The following is a 12973-nucleotide window of genomic DNA, read 5'->3' as shown; positions in this document are numbered from 1 at the left end:
GCGCATCCAAGAACTGGTCGAAACGCACGCTCTTTGCCCTAAAGTCCTCCAGGGTCTGAGACAACAGGGACTGCAGCCATGACTACAGAGCTTATAATTGCACTTCTCTGGAGGGCAGGGGAGATGCCTTACTTCATCCTGTCTCTCCTATTATCCAGTTTGAATGAAGGATTGGGAGTACGTACCGTACCGTGCTCTTACAGTTGGCTTAGCCATGGATTGATTGAATAAACCACATTTGGTTGGGGTGTATAGGACGGTACCTCATCATTTATGGTTTCCGTGATACCTGCTTGCCAGATCTCCCACAGTTGGTTGTTTTTGTGGTGGTTACTAATAACTGCAATTAATGACATACATCATCTCCAGAAGACTAAATGGTTACAAGAATGTTCGAAGGCAACAACCTTGGGGCATCTGAAAGGCAAGCATATTAGGCTATGAGCCTTCCTATTGTTAATATTGTTAATATTTGCCCAGGCAGCTAGGCAAAAATCAAAGGGAACAAGCCAACACGGTTTTCAGTAAAATTGCTGGGGGACAGTCTTGAAAAGTGTGATAGGAATTTCCAACCTCCTTTATAGTTAGTTCATTATAAGGTGGCGTCTCTTTGAATACCTTGAAAAGCTTCTTCCCAGACTTCTCTTCACCTGCACTGATTTGCTGTTTTTGAGATAAACTGCCAAGTGATTTGCCAGTCTCTGTCCATTTTGCACCAGTGTTTCCGTCCTTGCTTAGCCTTCCCATTTTTTACACATATGTGGTAGTTGAACATCGGAGCCTTTGACTTATAAATATTTGTATACATGTACTGTTGCAAGAACTCATGCTTAACATTTGGTGATGATATTAGTATGATTTTCTATGTAATAGTAGTTTTCTTTTTTTTCTGGGATTTTTACAATTTCCCAGTCCAGCATCCAACCTTGGAATTGTCTGGTTATCACTTATTCAAGTACTAATCATGTCCAACCCTACTTAGCTAATTTCAAGATGAGCCAACAGTTACTAGGAATTTGCCCATTGTGACATACACATAGTTGCATATTTATAGGTGAACGAACACTTGATGTACAACATGGAGAGCTTAGGCAGATAAAATCTGAGAAATTATCTTTTTCTATGTCTTTAACAGCTGGGTGGCAACATCTGGCACATAAATGCAGGAGTGAATGAGATCCTTTAAAGGTCAAATTTCTATCTATCATTGACCAAAGCTAGAAAAAAAATAGGCAACTTTATCTGGTTGTGTGCTTCAGCAGAATATTTTAATTGCCTTTACTGTAATATAAAATATTCATTTCAGTAAAATATCATATAGCTTTAAAGATATCCAAACTAAGTAAAGTCATCTGGAACAAAACAATTCTGCTTCTTGCTGAATGATGAATTTATCATCAATTTATCATTCCAATAGTGCTGGTTATTGCTTCCAACTATACAAGAAATCCTTCCTTCCTTTGCATGGGACCCAGATGCTCTAAAAGATGGAAATTCACTGAATGTTGAGTAAATTGCTGTGCAATGGAAAATGTAAACTGTGAGAGGAAATGCCAGGCTATTTCCCAAGGGTGTTTAAAGAACTGGCCCATCAAGAAACTCCATATTATTCAGTGGGACCACAAACATTCTCCAACTGAAGACTGAATAGACAATTGTAAAGGAACTAATAGGGCCTATTTGGCGTGTTCTCCTTGCCTCAAGTTATGAAAGACCCAAGTTTCTTTCAAACACCTTTAGAAGGACTATAATGTGATAATTGCTAATTCGAAAGATTATGCTAGCAAATAACCAAATAACCAGTTAATTTCAGGACAAGCTTAAAAACTCTACTATTGGCAATCACTAAGCCAGTGATAACAGGGCTAAATGTAGCCAACCAACATCTTTATGTAGTGCATATAGATCTTTTTTTAAAAAGATTGAAATTTTCAATCTTCTTCTCTTTCTCCTTTTTTGGGGTTGGGGTAGAAATGGGATTAAGAAACAAAATACATGCCTTAAATTTGTCAGGTCTTAAAGCATTCTTTTGATACCTTTTGAACATCCCGCCCCCCCAATGGATGATCCCTCCACTGTTTTGGGAGTGCAGTTTCAGCATGCTGCACACATCTTGGTTTGACTCACAAATTGATACAAGGTGTACATTCCTGAGCTAGGCTAATGAAAAGTAATTAAACTTTCCTAGTATCTCATCAAACTATTGATGTTCTTTAATTATAAAACTTACAGATGGTGACTTAACCTAGCTGATCTTGCATGATTTTGAAAAAGCTAACTAGATTGGACCAGTTTAGTATATGATGGGAGAACTACCAGAAAAATAGTATAAGCTAATGGGAAGTTAACAAAAGCTCCAGAAAAAAGCTATGGAAAAAATGTTTTTGTACTGTTGCCAACTCTGATTTCTGTTATTCCAGCTTTTATCAGACAACTGCTCTGTTTATTCGTGGATTTTTGCTTGGGCAAATCTGCGGTGACAAATTTTCCTATTATTTCTCTCTGTGCAGAATAGCTGTCTTTTGATCAGTTGCACTTTTTCCTTTTGCCTGCAAGACTCTTAAAAGAAACTGGTTATAAAAAGGCCTTGCTGCTTTCATAATCTACAACAAGAAGAAGCTTTTATTCCACAAAACTAATGGGGCTTCTCCCCCTGATAAAAAGCAGGATTTACTGCTAAACAAAAAAGTCCCTGGATAAATTTGGGTCCAGCTTTTCTGCTTGTCATCCAGTCCTGTCATCCAGCTAAAATATCTAGAGACCTAAATATAAAGCTCGGTTTTGTAGAGACTTTGGGACAGATTATATGAGCTGGGAGTATTCTATGATGAAGGAATGATCAAGAGACAAACATTGTATTATAGCAAATATTCTAAGTTCACAAACTGAAAACTCAGCTCTTGTTCATATCAAGGCCAGAATTCTCTAACATCTTTTGATTCTGTTTCAGGAGGAAGACAGAAAGCATATGTTCATTTTTAATTGCATTTTTTCTGCCATTCCTAAACTAGTTGGGGGGAATGCCAATCTGTTCTAATAATCCTAATTTATGTACTAATCATGTATTGGTAATGCAGCATTAATATATATATATATATTTCCTTTTTCTGGCAATTTGTTACAGCTCTCCCAAGAGCCCAATCAGCAAAATCAGAAATTAGTTTCTAAAGAGAAAAATAACAGATGCCATCTTATCCAAAATCTGTGTGAAAAGATAACAGCATGATAAACTAAAATTAGATTGAATTATTCCTAATGGTGAAATCTATTTTCGCTTACTCAGAGATCACTATTGTTGGGTCATCAAAATATTTACATGATTTGGGATTACAGTTTATGAAGTTCCATCAAAATAGATTGAAATTTGGCTGTTTTTAAAAAGAAAAAAAACAATTACTGACAATTTCATCCATCTTGGTGGAAAATTACTGTAAGGATCAACTTCCTTTTATATCACTAGCTTATGAATGCCAAGCCAGGTTTCTTAATACTTATTTTTTCTGATGATCTGCACTGTGGATGCAACCCCATAGCTAGTACTATGGTTCGTCATACAGTCAGCTAGATGTTCAGACTGGATTTGGCATTTTTATCTACCTTTCAAGTCCTTCCCAAAGACTTGAGATAGGCAGAAGTTGATGTTATGTGGTGTTAGATATAGCATCACAGGATGTAAGCTGTTCTGAGTAAAGCTGCCTTTTGCAATTGATTGATGGTGAATTTGTCAATGCCCATGGTGTTCAAGTGGTGCTCCAGTTGTTTTGGAATGGCACCCAAGGCTCCCATTACCAGTTAACAATGTTGATATTATTAATATTGTTATTATTGCCCTATTCAATAATATATTCCTCCTGATCAGGAAACCTCAGAATTAGCAAACATTTCAGGTACCCTCCTACCATCCTGGCAGTTAGAGCTGAATATGATTTTTTGCAAGCAGCTACAAAGGACACTATCAAAAATAGTAGAATAAACATGCTGGGCTAAGCACCATAACTTCATGACTCTTATAAACGAAGCAAGAGTTTCATAATTCTACCTCTGAGGCATTTTCCTTTCCTTCTTTTCTTGCAATATGGTATTTCTTCTGTAGAGCCTAGCTGTACCCATATAACATAGACAGTTTACACATTAGTGCTTAGTGGTGAGATCAAACTTGTTTTAACAACTATTCCCCTGTTCTTTCATGCATGTAGCCTGCCACTTTCTGCAGATGTTCTATAGAGGGTTTAATCAACAGCAAGCACACATTTTATGCCTATCCTTATAACAGGCTGAAAGACAGATCTCAAAACCCATATGCAGTGCCCTTGACCTTCCATTCTGCTTACAGTGAATGTGCCACATTCACACATACAAATGGACCAGTCACCCGAGATTGGAATCAGATTTATTTGTGCCTTAGTCCCATTCAAAACATTAATCATACCTAGGTGAATCATGCGTAACATATGACAGTTGACTTCCATAGCCTTCTAATTATGCCTCCAGATTTCCAGGCACAATGACTGAAAATCAGTGGTAGCTTTTTTTCCAACCATTTTAAAGTATAACACACAGAAAAAAATATGGTGTATTCTAAATCATTCCTAATATTGTTTTTTTTAAAGGGGCATGTCCCTTCTCAACCTGGCGAAAAAAGTCTTCAGAAAATGCTTGTCCGATTTATAAATGTAGTAAAGTTGGAAGGGTCATCAGTCATAAATCTATTATCTCCCCGATAAATATTATAGACCCTGAACATTAAAATTGCTCACTTCTGGATTATGCCATTACCACACTATACTTGCTTAAATAAATAAAAAAACAACTAACATATCCTGGGAACCCAAATGAGATTGCCTGTCTGCTTTATGTTTCCAGTCCTGCCAATGAACTTCTGTTGGCAGATTGTTGAGAATGTTACTTTGCAGCAAAATGCATGAAAGTATCACCTGAGTTCCTGATATGCAGGGATGCAAGAGCCGTCTTTTCTTGGGAAACATCAGCAATTCTATCAAAATGCAGTGAGGGGGGTGCTAGACGTCTTCCTTGGGCAAATAGGCAGTTGGTTAGACACACTTTTAGAAAGCTCAGCAAGTTCATTCCCATTTGGAAAAGAGAGCTGCAAGATCTCTCCATCTAAGTACATTGTGTTAACTGTTCACCCTCTCTTTCCCTCCCACTGCCCTCCCCCCCGGATGACTGAACAGAATCTAACCCTCTTGAGTAATTTGAACATCAAGACCGTATATGATTGCGGTTGCTGCTTATTTTGGGTGATTTAATTTATTCTTGTTCTACATCTCCAATATGCTGTTTATCACGTAACTTTTGCTAAGGGCTTTCTTGTGATGCTTTAAGTCAAGCTAAAACAAAACTTGCCGTTCCATCAATGTTCAGTCTTGTTTTACTGCTAGATGAGCCTTTTCTGTTTTGTCAAGCCATTTGATAAACAGCTGGCATGGCAATATATTCTTACAGGTGGCATTTCTAACACACCTTTTTAATTGCATCATTGGTTTATCCTGGTTTTCTGCCCCTCCTTAAATCAAGTTTTAAACTTCAAAAAACAAATACAAATTAGTACTATAATATTTGATAATGAAAACTCAGCTGAACTAATAATACCATGTTTAACATATATTGCAGAATTCAATTTGTTAAACAAACTATAATTATTTGGGTTTACACATATTAAACCATAGCACATGATTTACACGTCATAATTGCTGCATTCAGTGTGTAATAAATATGTTGAAACAAGCCACAATATGTCCTGGATGCTTGGACATAAAGTAATATTTTAACTCTGTCCACTGTTCTACCATTTTGTTGTTTATGAAATTTTATGTTGTTGGAAGAAATATCCTAATGGGCTCAGTTCCAAGTGGGGGAAAAGACACTGGAAACATGGAGGCTGTGGAAAGATGGTTTAATGGTGGACAAGATCACATGGCTTGGAGCTCCAAAGTGAAAAGAACTATCACATGCTTCAAGATGAAGGAAAAGAAGGGCTGATATGCTGAGTTTGCCTTGGTTTCATACCCTCTGTTGGGATTTGAATTTGAGCTTGTGTTCTGATTGGTTGTCAGACTCCCATGGGGCCATGCAGGGGCAATTCTGTAGGCTGTCCTGAATCCCAGGCTTGGTTGAGGCTTGCTGGATGACGATGTAATGAAAGGGCTTTAGGCAATTCCTATAGCTCTACCTGGAGATCTTTGTTATGTAAAATAGACTGGCCTAGGCCAGAGTAATGGCCATTACCAATGGTCGGGGAGCTGAGTTTCTGCTTCTGAGTTTCTACTCTTTTTAGGGGAAATATTCTGCCTTTTTAATATTTCCTATGATATTTCATTTTTCTAGGAGCGGGGTGGGTGATAACTTCTTACAATGTCAAGTATTACTAAACATGCATTTACTTCTGAGTCCATCTTTTCTCCATTTGCAACAGTTTGATGTCCCTGAGCAGAACCCAACTTTCTGGGGGAAGGAACCTTGTTTGTCCCATGAATGTATTAACCCTACATATTACAATTTATGCATACAGTAATGTATTGTGTTCCTTTTTCAATGCTTGGAAAACAAGAGCCAGAATTCCACACCCAGTTTAGCTGTAGGGTTACTGGAGGTGATTAAGGTATTTTTATGTTGTTGTTTTTTAAAAAAACTTTTAATGTTAAGTATTTTTCCCTTAAATACTGCCAGTTCCCTGCCGTTCTAACCCCTGGGTTATATTTTAAATCATTATTATAAGTAAGGATTACCCAAACAATTTAATCATTTTCAATTCACTTGGAGTTTATATGTTTCTCGGCTGATGGAACATCTTGCCCTTTTACCACTGGGAATAAATGAAGTAGCTGTTTATCCCAGTAGAGCACAATTTATTGACTTGGGTGAGTGTGTAACATGTTACATGAAACTTGCACACAGTCAATAATGCCATTTTAGTTCTCTATTTTTGAACAGAAAAATATTCAGAACTGCTGACATCCAGATTTATTGATCGTCATTTACTCTGTAACCTCAAGACCAGATCACAATAGTGCACACAAAGCTCCCTTTGATGAGTGTTTGAAGTAGCAAGCTTGTTTCTTGACTATGAATGGATAGTTGGGAGTACAACTAGCAGTCTGGGTTTGAAATTGATTTTTCAACATACTGTTGGAATACCTTCGTTAGAGAGCACCAGCTTTGTGCACAGAATTGGTCATCTGCTCATTTGAAATATTAAGGAAACATTGAAAAATAGGATGAGTACTGAGAAATACCTAGTTAGTATACTGCATGACTTATTACCTTAGAAGAAAAAGACCACATAGTGGTTTAGAAGAGAAACTGTAGTGTATTAGTAGACCATTTGCAAAACATTCAGATATAAAAAGCTCCAGGTCCAGGATAGATTTATACACAAGCTTTTTTTTAGCAATAATATTTTGGTTTATCCTAATTAGTTTTAGATTTTTGATATGTTATCTGGCTGAAAGGCTGGTTCAGAACAATTATAGGAAAAATTGTTATGGTGTAAAGTGGGTATAGAATCTAATAGAAAGATGAATGGGAAAAATATTTGGCAAGAACATCCTGGGTAATGTTGTGCTGGTTCCATAATTGGGAACTGTTTTGGTAACCCTGCGCATGGTCACATTTTTATTTTATTTAGTAAATTGAATATCAATTAACATAAGAAACAGAAATGTTTTGTAGCATACAGGAAAGTAAACAAAAAGGACATCTGTTCCAAAACATTAAAATCCTGAAGTTGGAAAATGTATTCTGAAACCAGGGAACCAAAACAACTGGCAACAGGCATCTCTACAATTGTTAAAACCGTGTTATCATACTGATGAGGCACCCAACCTAACCCCTCCAGTCTGCTGCCCTCCACAGTTGTGGTGTTACAGCACTCTTAATCTCAGCAACAGCAAATAAAAAGAAAAACGGCTTTTGAACTTTAAGGGCTGTGGCGCCGCAGTGGTTAGAATGCAGTACTGCAGTATAATTCTGCCCACCGCCAGTTCAATCCTCACTGGCTCAAGGTTGACTTGGCCTTTCATCCTTTCGAGGTTGGTGAAATGTGGACTGAGATTGTTAGGAGCAATAGGCCAACACTGTAAACCTCTCAGAGTGCTGTCAAGCACTATGGAGTGGAGCGGTATAAGTGCTTTTGCTTTTGAGCTAGGAGCTTAGGGCCACTTACCTGACAATAAGCCACTCCAAAACCTAGTTGATGTCCCTTCCTATTCCAGGATGGAAGATTTGATGGCTGCCGTTTTTAAGGAAAGAGAAGTTCTAGAGACAAGATGTCACTACATAATTTAATGATACACAGAAAGAATGGATAATTAAATACCTTATTAATGCTATTATCCATTATTGTGGCCTGTAAGTTGCCCATAAATCTTATAATTATTCTCAGAAAGCAGTTCTCCTTAATTTGAGCTATGATTATCTTAAGCTCCTGAGCAACCAGATATTTTTTCGCAAAAGCCTCTGTGGCAGAATAACTTTTAATTAACCCTTGCTTGTATTCATTGCTTGCAGAGTTTTGGTAGCAAAAGCAAAAGAATCTAATACAAAAGAACATTCAATAAAAATTGAATGGAAACCATAGTTTGTTTTAAAATGTATATTCAACTTTGAGCAGTAGTTAAATAACAAAAGGAAAATTCTATTCATCCTGATCCAACTGAGTCAAATATTGATGTCTCTCTTTGGCAAATTCTTAGAAAAATCCAAAGGGAACCTGTGCATTTTCATCAGTCTTGCAGTATGCCAGATTTCCTTTTCATTGCTCCTTTCAACACATAACTTGAAATTCAGATGCTGAATGGTGTAAATAGTATAGAAGGTGATTTGCAGATCTCTCTCTAGTATCATCTTTCTGCATCCTCTAATTAATACAGGAGTGTCAAACTCGATTTCATTAAGGGGTGTATCAGTTGATCTTGGGGGACTGGAGTGGGCATGGCCAGCTCAACATCACTCATGTCAGGGTCCCTGTGGCGGCCCAAGCGCTCTGCCAGCAAAAATGGGCTCCTGACCTATTTTCGGCTGCAATGACCCCCTACAACCCTCTGCCAGTGAAAATACAGCTCAGGAGGGCTGCGTGGGCTGGCCCTTCACTGTTTCCAAGTCATCTCCATGGGCCAGACTAAGCACCCCGTGGGCCAAATCCAGACCACAGGTTTTGAGTTTAACACCCCTGCTCTAATACAAACCCAAATAATATTATAAAGTAGGAACAAGTGCATTTCCAAATAACAGAACAATGAAACAGACACGGTGTATGCTTAGAAACCTTGATAAAAAATCAGCTGCGTTCACACGATACAATGGCATCTATAGAGAAGAGGGAAAGGGATGCCCTTGTATCATATCATTGAAGGAATGGTGTGAATTGTATCATTTCTCTCATTGTGGCTTCTTATGGACACCTATGCAGGAGAAACTATGAATTAATTGTGATGAAAGGACTCAGCCACTGAATGTAACCCAGACAACATACGAAATTTTGACTGACTTGGGGGTTTAATAACCCTCCACTTTTAAGATATTATTGCAATAACCTTTGTGCTACTCAATATTTCCTGCTCAGTTTTTTCTGTTAAATTGCAAACAACACAGAAAAATCCTGGAGCAACTGAATTTTTACAAAGGACCATAGGTAAAGATAAGTTACAAGAAGTCATGATTGTGTCCTGTGGTTAAATTATATCTTATTTGTTTCCCAAATACACACTAGCAGAGAAAAACACAAGAAGCAGCAGAGATGTATGGGTCAAACAGTTCCACTCTACAGTTGCTTATCTTTGTGTCTAGAAAGCAAGATTAACTTTCTGATTGACCTTCCCTTTTAAATTAATTTCCAGATAAAAGATAAATGCAAACAAGATCAATCTGAGGAATCTTTTACTTACTTACCTTTATAAACCTTGATTCCAACTACAACTGAATTATTCCATGGTAACCATTATTTGGTCTACAGTCCATGTTCAAATGATGTGGACCTAATGAGAAGTTCATTTGGGGTGCCATGTGAATATAGTCATCTTGATGCTGTTTTATCTCATGCGTAATTTATCTCTTTGATAATACAATTTAGTAAGTTTATGGAAGTGTAATAAAGATGGGTCATGGAGAAAAATAAGCTGGTAGATAAAGAGGACGGGCATTAAAAGCCTGACTCATGGTAGCTCAGGAAGCCCTCCTCCTTTTGTACCTATTTGTGAACTAAATATTACAAGAAATTCACAGATAAATCAGTCTTGGTGATTTAAACATAATGTTCCCTAGGAAGTTTGCAAAGCGTTAAAGTAGTCTGAGCCTTCTACTTGTAAGGATATTGATTTATGTGATTATTTTTCTTAGTATAGTTAAAATGAATGAAATATTATGTATGAACACTGCACAAAAATATCTTTATACAACCCAGGAAACTCTTAATTTGGGATAGATTTGGGGTGATTGGATGGAGCTGAGCGTTTACTGGCTGGATGCCGTTCCTGACACCATGCGGGATTTGCAGCAAATATTCTTTCTTTGCTGAGAGAAACATCTGCTACCACCATAGGATTGAACCCTCAACCTTCCAAGTGGGAGGCGAGCATCTTCACCACTAGGCCACCACACTGCTCATATGAAACACTGTATGAATATTAATATCAACTATCAACAATATTATGAGATTAGGAATGGACTGTCCTTTTTAAAAAGTTATTATGGTGATTCTGGGGCCATGCCTCAAAGTTAAAAATCTTTTCTGTCTTATAACAAAGCATTAATTATTGATCCAGCTAGTATATGCTATGATGATAAATTGTTGCAGGGTTTTTTCATTGCTGTTAATCAGGATTGCAACTCCACGAGCCACTTCCCACCTGCAACTCAGTGACTGCCATTTGCAGGCTGTCAGAACCCAGATTATTAAAATGTATTTTTTTTTTGCAGTCAGAATGGACCCATAATATCCTAGAAAAATAAATTAAAAATAAATCAAAGCATTCAAAACTAATGTTGGAAAAAAAATATAAATAGAGCATATTTATAATTGTGGTGTCAAGCCTCAAATGTTTGTCAAAGCAGTATTTGCCACGTTGCAATACTAATTTCAGAGATTTGCAAAGGCAGAAGGTGCAACTCCAATTCTACTTTTGCCCAGTTACTCTAGGACTAAAACAGATTCACACATATATTTTCCAGAATTCTGGAGCTATGATTCTCTTTGCATATGCATAATTCTTTATATATCTATGAGGAAGTTTATTTATTTGTTTATTTATTTATTCAATTTCTATAGCATCTGTTACAGCAGTGTTAACATCTGAAAGCTTCAGTGACAGCTGTTTCCGTACCTTTGATTGTGATTACATGTGTAAACCACTTCAATGAGAATCCTGCATAATAAGAGAATATGAAAAAAATGCCTGTAATTTGAATTAGCAATGGTCCATTGATAAACCAACCATCTTCTCATGCTGTAGTCTTTAACCTATAGGTATGCATTTACTATGAATCAGACCTAAAATCTGCAGGTTCACATATTAAAAAAAACCTATGAATACTTTATTAGTTATATAAAATCAATGAATATAGATATTTTAAAAGAAAAAAAAAGCCATGGACATAGGCTGATCCATTAAAAAATCCATGGTTTAAGAGAAAAATTAACAAGCTTTACCAACACAATTTTTGCAATCTATTCTTTTCCCTACTGATATCACTGAAAAAAAATACACCAAATGCAGATATACTTAGCTGTTTCTCAGTTTTTGTGTGTAAACTTCATCAGTTCCCAGAGATATTGGCACCACAGTTTGAACATTCAAATTGTCCCAGATACACTAAGGACACACTAGTGCAGTTTAATGGGAACAAATCAGTTCTAATAAATACTGTAAGAGCTGGTAGAATTACATTATTAAATATGAAAACCACACTTCTGAATATTGTAAAAGCACTTCTGGCAGCCGAAATTTTTTTAGTGCCCCCCAGTCACATGACTGAATTTTAGGCGCTTAGCAACTAGTTCACATTTGCAACTGGTTGCAGCATTTTCAAGTCATGTGATCACAATTTACAATTGTTATTTTTTGCCAGTTTCTAGCAAAAACTGCCTGTTTGGGAAAATAGGTTCATATGATTCAGTGAGCAATCACTGCAAAACTGGTTGTAAAATCAGGTCCAGTCATGTGGGTGTGTTGATTTAAAACTGGTGGGCTTTATGATCTAAATCCCCACCCCAATTGTGTTTGTGAGTCAAAGACTACCTGTAGAGAGTCCGTTTAAGGAGACTAGATACATGAACAATGAAGTATTATATTTTTCACCATTTGCTTTTTAATGGAGCTCAGCTCCAATTTGCTGATAGGTAACATTGCCAGAATCTTTATCAGAGCTTTTCACAGCATGTGAGAAGTATATCAAAACACTATTCACTTGTACTGTAATGGGGATCCATCCTGTAGCTTACTTATTTTTTGTTTGAGTGACATACAAACCTGTTCCCAAAAACAATCCATGATGTTTGGCAAAAACTTCAATTTGAAATCAAAGTTTTAAATCACTTTGTGAATCCTGGCATGTATTAACCATCACACAGTTGTATAATCTTGCCTTATTTAGGGTTTGTTATACTCTGCTCATTTCTTCTGAGAAATGGAAAAAACAAACCAGCAATTGGCCATGAGTACTTTCCTCCTCCTCTAAACCATGGTCAGAATATGTCCTAGTTTATGGTATGGGACAACTTGCCACATCCAACTTACGATGGCCAACTTGCCACGGCCAAGTCACCACAGCAAATTCATCACAGGACAATTCAACAAATACAAAAGTTAAATTAATTTCAATGGAACAGCGGCCAATAATAATAAAATAAAGTCAATCCAGAAATACTATAATTTTGACAAAAAGGTGGTCACCAATATTAAACTGAATGAAATGATTAATACAGTGTTGAATTGCCCCACAGTGAGTTTTCCCCACAGTG

The sequence above is a fragment of the Pseudonaja textilis genome, chromosome 1 (assembly GCF_049901715.1).
Source record: "Pseudonaja textilis isolate UNSWEBS1 chromosome 1, rPseTex1.2, whole genome shotgun sequence".
NCBI classification, from domain to species: Eukaryota; Metazoa; Chordata; class Lepidosauria; order Squamata; family Elapidae; genus Pseudonaja; species Pseudonaja textilis.
The sequence above is the reverse complement of the archived record's forward strand: the minus strand, read 5'-3'. Positions refer to the sequence as shown.